This window comes from Macaca nemestrina, chromosome 9 (assembly GCF_043159975.1).
Source record: "Macaca nemestrina isolate mMacNem1 chromosome 9, mMacNem.hap1, whole genome shotgun sequence".
NCBI classification, from domain to species: Eukaryota; Metazoa; Chordata; class Mammalia; order Primates; family Cercopithecidae; genus Macaca; species Macaca nemestrina.
In genome coordinates, this window is record NC_092133.1 from 120,223,889 (window position 1) to 120,238,012 (window position 14,124).

Sequence of the window (14,124 nt, forward strand, 5' to 3'; positions counted from 1 at the left end):
TAGAGATTTAGGAGGTACAAGTACAGTTTTCTTACAAGGATATATTGTGTAGTGGTAAAGTCTGGACTTTTAGTGGACACATCCCCCAAGTAGTGAACATTGTACCTAACAGGTAATTTTTCAACCCTCACGCCCTCTCACTCTCTCACCTTTTGGAGTTTCCAGTGTCTACTATTCCACACTGTATGTGGTCATTGTTTAGCTCCCACTCATAAGTGTAATATTTGACTTTGTTTCTAGGTTATTTCGTTTAGGCAACGGCCTCCAGTTCTTCAGAAGCAGACACTTTAAAAGTGAAAACATACGGCTGTGAGGATAATGACATGGGCCTATCACCAGACTTCCAGGCCGCAGGTAGCCTGGTTCTTTTCACTTTCTCCTTCCCATTATTTCCCTTCCTCCTGCTCTCTGTGCTCCCCCGGCACTGGCCTTCCATCACTTCTTCCTAAAGCAGAGCCTTGAGGTATGTTATTCCCACCGCCAGAACACCAGACCAAACCCCTACATTATATGCTTTCACAGTACTAGGAATCTTTCCTTCATCATACGAATCATAGCTGTAATTTTACATTTAGTTGGTAATTATTCTATTGTGTCTTCCTACCGCTTTAACCTATATGTTGTCATAGGACAGGAGTCAGGTTTATTTAAACTTATCGGTAATAAGTTTACTTCTTATTAGATAGCAGGTGATCAATAAATATTCTGAATGAAGATGTGTATAAAAAGAACAGAATAGGACACATTCTTTACATAGGATATACCCAATAACAGGTCCCAACCTGGTGTCCATGTGGCAGCCAAGAATCTTCGGCCCTCTATAGAATCTATTTAGGGTTTTCCTCCCCTCTTCCATACTGCTGACTGGAACTCACTATCAGCCCCAGACTGCCTTCTCTTCCCTTCACCTTACATGTCCCCAGAATGCCTGGAACAGCAGTGTTAAAAATGAAAAATAGAAGGAGAGAAGTCACTTTTATCCTGACACTCAAACCAGACAAAAATATCACAAGAAAATTACAGACCAATATCTTTTATGAACATAGACAAAAATTCTCAACAAACTCAGTCCAGCAACATATGAAAAGGATTGTACAACATAACCAAGTGGAATTTATCCCAAGAATGCAAGGTTGGTTTACTATCAAAAATTAATATGTAATATTAATAAAGAATAAAAATCAAATGATCATCTTAATGGATACAGAAAAAACATTTCAAAAAATCCAATACCATTTCATGATAAAAACACTCAACAAAGTAGGAAGAGAAAGAGAACTTTTTCAACCTGATAAAGTGTATCTGTGAAAAACCTATAGCTAACATTATACTTAATGGTGAAAGACTGGGTGCTTTTACTTCTAAGATCCAGAACAACACAAGGATGTCCACCTGTGCTACTTCTGTTTAACACTGTATTACAGGATCTGGCCAGGACAATTAGGCAAGGAAGTAAAGAAGGGAGGGAGGTAGAAAAACGCATCTAGATTAGAAAGAAATAAATAAAACTTTCTATTCACAGAAGGATGAACATGTATACAGAAAATCCTTTAAAAATCTACCAAAAAGCTATTAAAACAAATAAACTTGTTTAGCAAGGTTGCAGAGCACAAGACCAATATTAAAAAAAGAGCAATTGTGTTTTCATATACTAGCAATGAACAATTCAAAAATCAAATTAAGCAAACAATTCCATTTACAACAGCATTTAAAATAAAATACTTAAAAATCAATTTAACAAATAGATGTAAAAATGTATACTCTTAAAACTATGCAAAAATGTTGAAAAAAATTAAGACCTTAATAAATGGAAAGCCATCCCATGCTCATGTATCAAGTGAATTGATATTGTTAAGATGACATTACTCCCCAAATTGATCTATAGACTCAACACCATTCCTACCAAAACCCCAGCTGGCACTCTCTCTCTCTCTTTTTTTTTTTTTTTCTTTTTTTCGCAGAAATTGATAAGCATGCCCCAAAATGTATGTGGAAATTCAAGTACTGAGATAGCCAAAACAATCTTAAAAAATAAGAACAAAGCTGAATAACTCATAATTTCCAATTTATAAACTTATTTCAAAGCTACAGTATCCAAGACAATGTGGTACTGGCATAAAAATGAACATACGGACCAATAAAATAACATTAAAACTCTATAAATAAACCCTCACATTTATGGTCAATTGATTTCAACAAGGGTATCAAGAAAATCTGATTACTTTTCATAAATGTTGCTGGGACAATTGAATATCCACATGCATAAAACTAAAGTTGAATCCCTTCCTCACACCATATACAAAAATCTTTACTTAAAATAAAATGCAGACAAATTAAGAGAGAGCTAAAATTACAAAACTCTTAGAACAAAACACAGGAATAAATCTTAATGAATCTGCATTTGTTGCACAAGCAACAAAAGAAAAAAAACAGATAATTGTACTTCATGAAAATATTAAAACTTTTGTGTTGCAAAATAAGCCATCAGGAAACTGAAAAGAACACCTACAGGAAGAAAGAAAATATTTGCAGGAAACTTGTACCTAAAATAAAGAACACTTACAACTCACTCAATAATAAAAAGACAAACAATTTAAAAGTTGACAATGAACAGACATTTCTCCAAAGAAGATATGCAAATGTCCAAGAAGCACATGAAAAGATACCCAACCTCATTAGTCATTAGGGAAATGCAAATCAAAACCACAAGATACCACTTCAAATCCAGAAAGATGACTATACTCAAAAAAAAAAAGAGTTAAGTATTGGCAAAGATGTGAGGAAAACAGAACCCTCATATTGCTGACAAGAATGTAAGATGATGCAGCTGCTCTGGAAACCAGTTTGACAGTTCCTTAAAATGCTAAATATAGTTATCATATCACTCAATAACTCCACTACTAGGTGTCTATCCAGGAGAAATACAGACATATACCCATACAAAGACTTGTATTTTAGTCTTTATAGCAGCATTATTCATAATAGCCAAAAACTGGAAGCAACCTAGATGTTCACAAACTGATAAATGAATAACAAAATGTGGTATATCCATACAATGAACTATTATTTGGCAATAAAAAGAAAGGAATTATTGACACATGCTACAACACAGATGAACAGTTAAAACATTATGTGGAGTGAAAGAAGCCAATCACAAATGCATAAATACTGTTACGATTCCATATATATGAAATGTCCAAAATCAGCAAATCCATAGAAACAGAAAGTAGATGAGCAGTTTTCAGGGACTGACAGGCTGGAAGATAAGAAGGGAATCACAACTAATGGGTAGGGGAGTTTCTTTTAGGGGAGATGAAAATGTTCCAAAATTAGATAGTGGTGGTAGTTGCATGACTTCATAAATTTGTTTTTAAAAATGGAACTATACTCTTTAAATGGATGAATTCTATACCATATGAATTATATCTCAATAAAGCTGTTTTATAAAACAGAAAGAAGGAAACAAAAAAGAAACCCTGAGGTCATATTTCTCCTTATTCACCATTGAGTTCACCATATATATATATATACACACACACACACACACACACGCATTTATGTGTATGTGTATTGCTCTCTGGCAATACAAAAACAAAAATGTAGTGGCAATACAAAAACAAAAATGTAGTTTTTACATTTTCAAAGGATTTTCTTAAAAAATAAAAAAGAATATGTGACAAAAATCAGTGTGGAATGCAAAGTCTAAAATAAGTTTGCTCTCTGGGCCTTTGTAGAACAAGTCTGCTGACCCCCTGATCTATACCTTTTATTTTCTCTACATTTACCAAGAAGAAAAAGGGAGGAGGAGAAGAAAGATCAAGAGAAAAAAATACCCTTTCTTTTACATCACTGGTAGCGATGGAAACAGTGCAGTATGGGCGCCAGTTTGTACATATTCAGAGTCAATTCTTAAATTTTTAAGAGTGTTGTAAGCCAGTTGCTGTCATGTTGTAATTGGCCACAGCAGAAATATTTGCAATACAGAAATTGGCAAACAGTTCAAACTAGGGCTTTTTTCCCCCTGCAGAGAGCCAGCGTATCTCTAAATAAAAACTTCCCGAAAATCTTGTCGTCTTTGTACTTTTCAGAAATCAGAGAGCTGGAAAGAAACTTAGAATCAGATTTTTAGTCCACAGGGAATTTGCAGATGGGACGCCATGGTATAAAGCTAGGGGCAGATCAGCAAGTACATAGGGCAATGTCTCGGTCTTGCGAAGAAAAGAAACCTCAGACTCTCACAGTGACTCTCTCTGATCCTCCCTCCACCACTCCCACACTGTACCTTCTTTGCTGGGACATCTGCTCTATACATATGGGTGACCGCCAGCAGGGTCTCCACTCCTGATCTCTGGAGACTGCTGAGAAGCAGCAGCGCCCAGCCCACGTGCGAGGACTGTAGCAGGTGAAAACAAGTTACTGGCATTAACCAGGGCATGGAGGGAAGATTTTCTAATCACCACTAGGGGGAGGGCTGGTCACACTTTGCATCAAGGAGTCGGAGGGACCAGAATGCAGAGGGCAAAGAAAGGCAACCAGAAGCACTTTGGGAGGCCGAGGAGGGCGGAATACGAGGTCAGGGGATCCAGAACATCCTGGCTAACGCGGTGAAACCCTGTCTCTACTAAAAATACAAATTACCGGGCGAGGTGGCATGCACCTGTAGTCCCAGGTACTCAGGAAGCTACATTAACTTATTATTACTTATAAGTTAATTTTTTTAAGTGGCAAATAAAGTGGATTCAATATTGTCTAGTCAGTAGAGTGATTATATAGACTGTTTTATATATGTATTATACACATACAAAATACAATACATTTGTGTGTATGTGTGTATTCTCCTGTTAAGTAAACTAGCAAGGAGTCAAGGAAGAGATTACTTACAAAAATGCCAACCTGAATCTTCATGGTGTAACATGATGGCAATTAAGATTTTGTTAATTGTAAATTAAGACTCATTTTCCCATATGAAAAAGCAAACTATGGTATTATTTTTGAATGCTCAGCCATAAATTAAATAGGTTCCCCCCAAGGCAGCTGGAAACCTACATTCCACATATAATGTTGCTTCTATTAGAAAATATTTCCCAACAACCTACTTATGAAGAATGTTCAGAACAGAATGTGTTTATGAACTAGGCAAAAGAAAAAAAATGTGTACCCCAGTTGTTTAGACAGTCACTCCCTCTTTCATTTCATTGTTTCATTGTATGATTATATCTGGAGTCCATATTCCTCCCACCCACCCCAAGCTCTCTGTTCTCTTTGCTTCTCTCCCTCTTCGCTAAAGAGTTGTTCTGTCTGCATCTCTTTTACAGTTACAAGAAAATGAATTTCTCATAGATATGCTGCACTTCAAGGTTATTGGCCCCATTTTTGCTGCTGTGGTAACTTTTTCTGGCTCCAGAAAAGCCATTGTAATCTAATGGAAATTGGACAAGGTCATGGAGCATGCTAAGAAAAGACCTGGTAACCTACAAATACTAAACCCAAGGCTCTCTTTCTATTTCTAGCGTGGAAAATGGGTACAACATGATGTTTTTACCTAGTAAAGCAAAACCATTGTAAACACTCAGGACTGAAGGTACTATTTGTGGAGTCGACTTCTAAAATTTGACTGCTTTGAGCTAGTAAGAACTACGATCTGTATAGCATGCTAATTTATACATAAATGTAATAAGGTACTAAACTTTAACACATACACACAATATCTGCTCCCAATGTCCTGGTCAAGCTGTGAAAATATCCTATCAACCCAGCCAACAGAGCATTTAAACAGCTACAGCCTGTTATTAAGCAATTAAGAAGTATTTATTTAGGCTATTTAGATAGGCTATTCCTAGCCCTAGGGAGGGCTTTACAGGGGTCATTTTATTTTTTATTTTTTCATGTAATGCTTCATTGGTTAATTGATATGACCTCATAACTCCTCCAACTAAACTTTGTTGGTTCAGGAGGCCATCAGTGAGAACAGTTATGTTAAGACCGGCAAAAGGCAAACTCAAAAGTGAGAGATAGGAAAGTTGTGAAAAACCAACACAGCTGGCAACCCATTCGAGGAGGACTTGCATGGATATCATGAGAGAATGTGGATGTCTCACCCTGAGGATGAAATGTACAACCGCAACCTTCCAGCATCCCCAAGACAGAAAGTATTTCACGGAAAGGATTACACCATATCTTAGAGAGATAACTGCATTTATTTCCTACTTATCTTCAGCAGCAGATGTAAACAGCCATTGGGACTTCTTCAAAGTCATTTCCAAAAATAGTATTAAGGATTCTAGAAGAGTTCTGCCTCTGACCACAATTCTGGCCAAAAGAGGGACTAAAAGGCCAGGAGAACTGAGATGACACCATAATGTCTTATACTAAATAAACATGTGCCAAGTGCCAGACACTGTGCTAAACACTCAATGTGCATGGTTTTATTTAATCATAACAAGACCCTGTGATATAGGTACTACTTTATTCTCACTTATTTATTCAACAAATATTTACAGACTACCTTCTGTGTGGCAGGAATTGTTCTAGCCACTAGGGATTCAGAAATGAGCAAAACAGAAAAAATATCTCTTCCTTTACCGAGTTTACCTTCTAGTAGGGGAGAGAAACAAAAGACGGAAGTCAATCAAATGTATGGAATTTCTTATAGCCACAAGAGCTAGAAGGGAAATTTATGCAAAAAAGGATACAAAGTTAGAGGGATGTAATTTAAAATAGGGTAGCCAAGAGAGACCTTATTGAAAAGATGAATTTGAGAAAAACATTTGAAGGAAGTGGAGGAGTCAAGCAAGTTATCTGGAGAAGTTCAAAGATAAGTTCAAAGTTACTTAGATGACAGCAAGTGTGGTGTGTTATTGGAACAGGAAGATGGCAATGTGGTGGAAGCATGATGATTAAAGAGGGAAGCTTGAGAGAAATCAGAAGGTCAGAGCAGCTAGATAGTATAGAATCTTGTAGTTAATTGTAAGGGCTTTTTTTTTTTTTTTTTTTTTTTTACCATGAGAGACATTGGAAAATATTAAAAATTTAAGCAGAGGAGTCACATTATTTGCCTTATGTGCTAGTAGTATTGTTCTGGCTGTGTATGGAATCTAGACTTCGGGGGTGGTACAACGATGGAAGCAGAGAGAGGTTGGGAAGTCACTGCAATAATTCAGGGAAATGATGGCAGCTTGGTCTCGGCTGCCAGGAAGGGATGTGATGATAACTGGTCAGATTTGGATTATATAATGAAGGCCTAGCTGCAGGATTGGCTAATGGGTTGAATGCTTTCTGTCAGAGGATGACTCCAAGGTTTTTGGCCCAAGTAATCACAAAAATGGGGCTGCCACTTACTGAGAGAAGGAGTAAGTGAGAGAAGCAGGGAGCAGGCATATTAGGGTCACATCTATCCAGAAAGTAATGTTAGCAAAGGAAACAGTACTTCAGAGTTAGAATCTTTAGAAGGCTGTGGCTCTCATGATTAAGATTCCCAGTTCTATCTAAGTGATGTGTACTTCATTCAATCATTCTTTTATTCATTCATTCCTTTATTCAACAAATTTTCATCAAGTGTCCATTGTGTGCCAAACAGGTCTTAGACAGGTAGTGAGCAAGAAATACTTGGTTCCTTCCTTTCTTAAAATGTATGATTTGGAGGAAAAGTAATTATATTAAGCTATAAAACAAAACAAATAAAAAATTATTAATAAAGAAAGGGACGGCTGGGCACAGCGGCTCATGCCTGTAATCCCAGCACTTTGGGAGGCCAAGGTGTGAGGATCACTTGAGTCCAAGTGTTCGAGGCTGCAGTGAGCTATGATTGCACCACTGCACTCCAGCCTGGGTGACAAACGGAAACCCAGTCTCTGAAAAAAAAGAAAAAGAAAAAGAAAGGAAAGTATTGGACAACTTCAATAACTTGCCCATAGTTGCACAGGTGGGGAGAGATGGGGTTGGAACTTGACACAGGTGCCTCCTTCCAGAGCCCACATGCTCACTTTATGGAGTGATCAGATGCGAGCACCATCCAATGGAGAAGAGAGCACAGGCAGTCAAAAGGAGCACCAACACCACCCAGGAGATCCTGACCATGGCTGTGACATGAATACTACAGAACCTATTCTGGGCTCAAGTTCCCTCATCTCTAAAATGAACCAGATGGCCTCTGCCCTCCCTTCTGGCTCTGAAACTATGATTCTTTGATGTACATTGGTATCCACATGCAGGAAAGAAGATGTGGGGAACACCCAGTCCAAGCATCACTGACTTCACAGCTCTGCCTAGGACCAGGCCTGTGTCTGAGGCTGGGAGCCACGGGACCCCAACCATGTCCTTTGCTGCCCTGTCCTCAGAAGGACCTGATCAGGCAGCAGAGCAGTGAAGGTAGGGGGTTGGCATGGGAGACTGCTCTCAGAGATGGGGGCAACCGGAGGGTGTGAGCCGGAGAGAATGAGAGTAAAGACAAATTCAAGGATAGCAGATCCAGCGAGGTGCAGTGGCTCATGCCTGTAAGCCCAGCACTTTGGGAATCCGAGGCAGGAGGCTGTGTCTACAAAAAGTAGCCAGGCATGGTGGTGCACACTTGCAGTCCTAGCTACTTAGGAGGCTGAGATCGGAGGATTGCTTGAGCCCAGAAGGTCAAGGCTACAGTAAGCAGAGATCACGCCACTGCACTCTAGTCTGGATGATAGAGCAAGACCCTGTCTCAAAAAGAAAAAAAAAAAGAAAAAAAGAATAGCAGATCCATTAGACTGCCCCTGGGTTTAGGTATCCTGAGTGTGTGATTTTCTCTCAAGCCTACAGTGGGCAACATAAGGGACTCATGCATTTGACTGTGGTCCTGGGAAATGTAGACCCTTGGCTATTTTGGCTCCAGTTTTGTCATCTGCAAAATGAGGCCAGATATTTTCTAAACTCAGTAATCTATGACCCCACACTCCTATAACCTCAGCATTTCTGTCCCTTAACTAAATTTCCAAAATAAACTTCTGCCTCCTAGAGTGTGCTTCTTGCCAAATTTGTAAGACTCACTCAAATAGTCATTTGATCTAACAGTGCAGTTCTGGAGATAATCCAAATCAAATATCTACCACAGAAGAAACATCTCAATGTTTGGTTAAAGAATTCCAATGTTTAGCTACCATTTTTAGTATTTCTTTACGTTTACTTCTACAATATAAATTTTAAACCACCATAAATGATCCACAATCACAATACTCTTCCTAGAGCTCTGACATCTTAAAATATCTGCAAGATACTCAATAATGGAAAATACACTATTTTTTTTCCTATTCACTAATTACAAATTTCTTCTCAGTGTTGATATACTAAATTAATGACATTAACTACAGAATACAAAGCCCCAAACAAAACAATGCTCTACATCAACATATTTTGATTTTCAGTGCCTAATTAAATCATGTAAGTACAATAATTTCATTTTGTAAGTAGATAAAATAAAATTTACAAATATTCTACAAATGGCCCCAAATCACATAGCACTGAAAAGTTTCCAAAAACTAAAACCAGTATTATTGACTATAAACTCTTGAGTCAAATTAGTGAATTATAATTATCATTGATAAACACTGAAAAAGCAGTGCAAAAGTAAGTAGTTTTGTTGTACACTTTTTTTTCTTGAGACAGGGTCTGATTTTGTCAACCAGGCTGGAGTGTACTGGCACGATCTCAGCTCACTGCAGCCTCAACCTCCTGGACTCAAGGGATCTTCCCACCTCAGCCTGCCAAGTAGCTGGGACCACAGGCGCACACCACCACGCCAGCCATTTTTTTTTTTTTTCTGTATTTTCAGTAGAGACGAGTTTCGCCATGTTGCTTAAGCTGGTCTTAGACTCTGGAGCGCAAGCGATCTGCCCACCTCGGCATCCCACAGTGCTAGGATTACAGCAGTAAGCCACTGTGCCCGACCTTGTTGCACACTTTTAAAAAAATATGAAGCCTTAGTTTTCTGAAATAATGAAACTAAATTTGGCAGGGAGTTGGGGGGAATCCTTATTACTCACCTTGGAATTTATCACCTGCCACCTTAGTGCAACAGTAACTTGGGCTCAATTAATAAAATGAAGGAAAGTCTTTCATATATGTTTTTAATCTTCACTAGTAAAGTCAATATATGCATATTTCAATCAGGTTTAAATTAAGTATATTTAAAGCACAAGGGTACAGATTCATACATTAGTAGCAAAATATTAGATACGTGAAGGAATTCTTATAATCCTAAAGTATTTTTCACCCATCTGCCTCACTACCTAGACATATTCCAATCATCATATTGTCAACACAGCCACATGAGAAGGGCATTGTGATCTCTGCATGGTAAGTTAACAGAGACTCTGCTTTAAAAATGGCATTTACAATCTACGTGTTCAGAGATGCACGTATTTCATAGAGAATGGAGTTGGGTGCTGGTAATTTCCAATGCATAAAAATGGAAAACAAACAAACATTTCTTTAAGGATATATACTTTCGAATGTTCATGAACCTTATTTTCTCTTCCCTCTTGCCTTCTCCAATTCCCTTTATTTCATCTCTTCTTTACATGTTCCCCTAGCATGATAGCTTTCATTAGGATACTTTTAACTATCCATAATTCATCCATCCATTTATTCATTTAAACAGTACTTGCTGATGACTTACTATGTGCATGTGCAGTGGTGGTCTCTGGGAATCAAAGATGAATGACAGTATACCGCCTTCAAGGAGGATACCGTCTTGCAAATATTGGTCCACACACTTAATAAGCTGGGAGTGTGAGTCATTGTGGTTAAAACCAGATGTGGTTAAAAAAAATGGGCACCTGCCCTTCCCTGTAGAGCAAGCATTTTCTTCACCTTCTTTCCAAACCACTTCTAGCACAGACTGTAAGCTCCCAAAGCACTGAGACCACACATGAATCATCTCTCTTGCAGGAGCAACTAGCACAATGTCTGGCACGTACATAGTCGGGCCCCATAAAGTGTTTTGTGGGGACGGAGTGAAATTGAGTGACCAAGATGCATTACAAATGACTTTTGTCTCCAACTCAATGGCATCAGTTTTTAATTAACTATCTCCCTCTCTCTCAAAAGTATAGCCTTGGTATCAGAATCTAAGTGGGATTTCCATTTCCTAAGCACAGAAACTCCTACTCTTGTAGAAGGTGCCTTCGCCACTTTCCTAGGATCGCTTCATCAAATTTAATGTCAAATTTCTGAGAACCCTCCCCAGGTGAGAACAGGGCAGGCGAGCTGGCCCGCGCCGTCCTCGCCTGCCCTCTGCAGGGCTCTGACCCTAAGATGAGCGCAGATTCCAGGAACTTTTTTCCCCTATTAGAAGTAGGGTCAGTTAAAGAAGAAAACCTCCTTGTGAGAATCCCACTAGGAAAGAGAGAGCCCAAAAGAGCTGAACGTGACCCGAAAAGAAGTGAGCAGAATGTCGAGGGTCTCTTTTGAACAGATGGGGTCTCGCCTGCCCTCGAAGCAGCTCAGGACAGTCCGGGGTCTCGGAGGACCGGCAGCGGTGCGGGGAGAGCGGCTGGCGGGGAGGGCAGCCAGCTGGAAGGCCGGCCGCTGCGGGGGTCACCCTGCTCCCAGGTGCTCTCGCCCTCCACGAAGCCTCCCGATGACAAGAATTAATGACCAGGTTCCAAAGAAACCCAACATCAACTGTAGCGACCCGAAGCTTCACATTCGCCTCCTCCCTCGACCTCTGTCACCTACGTAGAAGCTGGAGCATCTTAGAAGACCCAAACCTCCACTCCGGAACCCCCAGCTCCAAACTCCCCGGTGTCCCCACCCTCCAGCCCGTCTCTGGGCCGGTTCTCTCTCCTCTTGCCCCTGTCTTCCAGCTCTCAGGAAGAACGATACCTTCTTCGTAGCCCCGAGTGAGAAACGAGGCAACATCCTAGTCGCGCCTATATAAGCCCCTGGCTCGCCACTCCAGGGGGGCACGCCAAGGTCACCAGGATAGGTGTGACTGCCTCCACCTTCACTCTCCCCACATCCCTCCCTTTCTGAGATCCCCGGGGTCCGGTTCCTCTTCAGTCCCTCCTCCCAGTTGGGGTCTTCTGCTTTTGGCATGCCATCACCGCACAGGGACCCCTCTTGGCCTGGCCCTCCTGGGGGGTCCTTGCCCTCTCTCGAAACGCTCACTTGCTCTCCCGCGCAAGGCTCCCTTGTAAGTCTCCCCTCAGTTTCCTTATTCAAGGAGGGGAGAAGATTTGCCTCCCACTCGCGCTGGGGGAGCGGCGGGGCAACCGACGCAAACTTCTGCCGCACTTACTTCGGGCCGAGGCTGCCGCCCCCTCGCCTCTCCTCGCTCTCCCACTGGCAGCTGCTCCGCGGAGACCTGGAGCCACCGCGCTCTCATGCCCCACACCAGCGCAACTGCGAAATGCGCAAGAGGGGGAAGGGGTGTCTCCCGGGCAAGCGTGCCGGGGGCCCGAGTCTGGGGCCGAGGTCCGGCTGCCGCTCCCGACTGCCAGCCAGTGGTGGCCTCTTCCAGCAGCCCGGGGATGCTGCGCAGGGCGCTGGGCGCCCTGCTCCTCCACCGGGTCGTTTCTGCCCGACTTGCAGTTTCAGGGCATGCCAGGACTGCAGCACCCTCTCCGTCCTCCCCCGGAAACGACTTTCAATTCACCTGGAGGCTCTCGAGGCTCCCCCGCGGGCGGGTAGCGTGACAGTGGGTGCAGAGGAGAGGGAGGAGCGCGGGAGCGGCGGCGACCCGAGCGCGCCTCCCGCTTGCTGGGAGAGGAGCGCGCAGCCCTCTCCAGCCGCTCTCCTCTGGACTGCAGTCCTGACGTCACCCCCACCACCCCCCACCCCGCGGAGGAGCGGCGCGGAGGGTGGGGTGCAGGGAGTGAGGACGCGCGAGTGTGAGCTGGAGTGTAAGCTCGTGCGTGTGCACGCGCGCGTGTGCCCTGCAGGGCTGGGGACGAATGGGAACCGCAGCTGGATCCTATGAGGAGCCAGACAGAGCTCCCTGCAAACGGGCGCCGAGGGGCTGCCGCGAACAGCCGGGGGCGCTCGCTTCCAGGTCGGGGCGGGGACACTAGGGAAGCAGAGTTTGGAGGCGACCACAGGACAAGGAAGAAGGCGGTACGGGTAGTGGGAGAGCGGGAGTTGGGCATTGTCTTTCCCCAAAGTTGGAGGCTGCCCAGGATGCCTTTAAAAAGCTGCGCTAGAGGTTTAGAGGGAAGAGTGGGGTAGACGGTGTGTAAGAGTTGGTTTTCACGCTCCTGTAGGAGGGAGTTCGGCTTGGGGAAGAAGAGCGCAGAGTCCTCTCAACCTCCAACCTTCGCCGCAGGTTCCCGCAAGACAGCCAGCTTCGGGCGCCAAAGGCGCCTCTAGTCTACTCGGAGCACATCTCCAGCCCGGGGCCCCTGTCTACTAAGTTCCTGCAAAGAGATCAAATGGGCCAACCTTTTCCACCTGAGTCCCCTCCCTGCGTGAACCTCCGCCAGAAGCTGGGCGAAAGCACTCCGAGCAAGTGAAAGGGGTCAAGGCTGAGGCTGGATTTGAGATGCAAAAGACCCCTCCCTTGGGTCCTGGGTCTTAGGTCAGTTGTAGGGGTGACCACTCCAAGCAGAGTTCCTTGAGCTCATCAGTGAGCTTTTGCCATTCCCCGGGACCTTACACTAGAAAGCGATCCACGTTGTCATCCAACTTTACTGGTTCTCTGAAATTGTCCTGGGGGCCAAAGATAGAAGAGACTTTCTGCAAAAGTGCCAAAGGAAGGTTCGTTAGGTGGTGCTGGGATGGCTAGAGGTTGTTCCTGGAGCGTTTGTCCCTTAGCAGAGACCCAGACATCCTTGAGGCTGAGTGACTGGTTCCCTGCACCTTCTGAGCACCCCTCCCCGCTGCCGAGTGCCCAGTCCGGAGCTGCCCACCTGCCGCCTCCCAGCTGGAGCAGAATGTGCAATGCGCCCCAGTCCGCGCCAGATTCGCTGTCAGCATGGAGGCATCAGGCGCGCTCTGCAGTGATCTCCAGTGCAGCCAGCAATTTTGCCCCCGTCGAGTGGCAACGGTTTTTAACTGCAAGCGTCTTGCTTCCTGAATCCAGACACTGTTTAATCGCCAAGATGACTTTTTATTTATTAAAATATTTTTAATGGAAAGGGTAGAGAGTGGAAAGTAAAAGAG

General features: G+C 42.9%; 1 protein-coding gene across 2 annotated transcripts in view; it reads right to left on the bottom strand.

The window, feature by feature from the left end:
- LOC105480028 (KIAA1217 ortholog) overlaps positions 1–14,124 on the bottom strand; it is a 910,528-nt gene that overhangs the window by 834,112 nt on the left and 62,292 nt on the right. The window contains exon 1 of one of the 2 annotated variants that reach the window (XM_071070357.1): positions 12,266–12,723. The exons of the other annotated variant lie outside the window; for it this stretch is intronic. The gene's annotated coding sequence lies outside the window, so the exon portion shown is untranslated. Of the gene's footprint in view, positions 1–12,265; positions 12,724–14,124 lie in introns of those variants that run through there. 2 annotated transcript variants of the gene reach the window in all.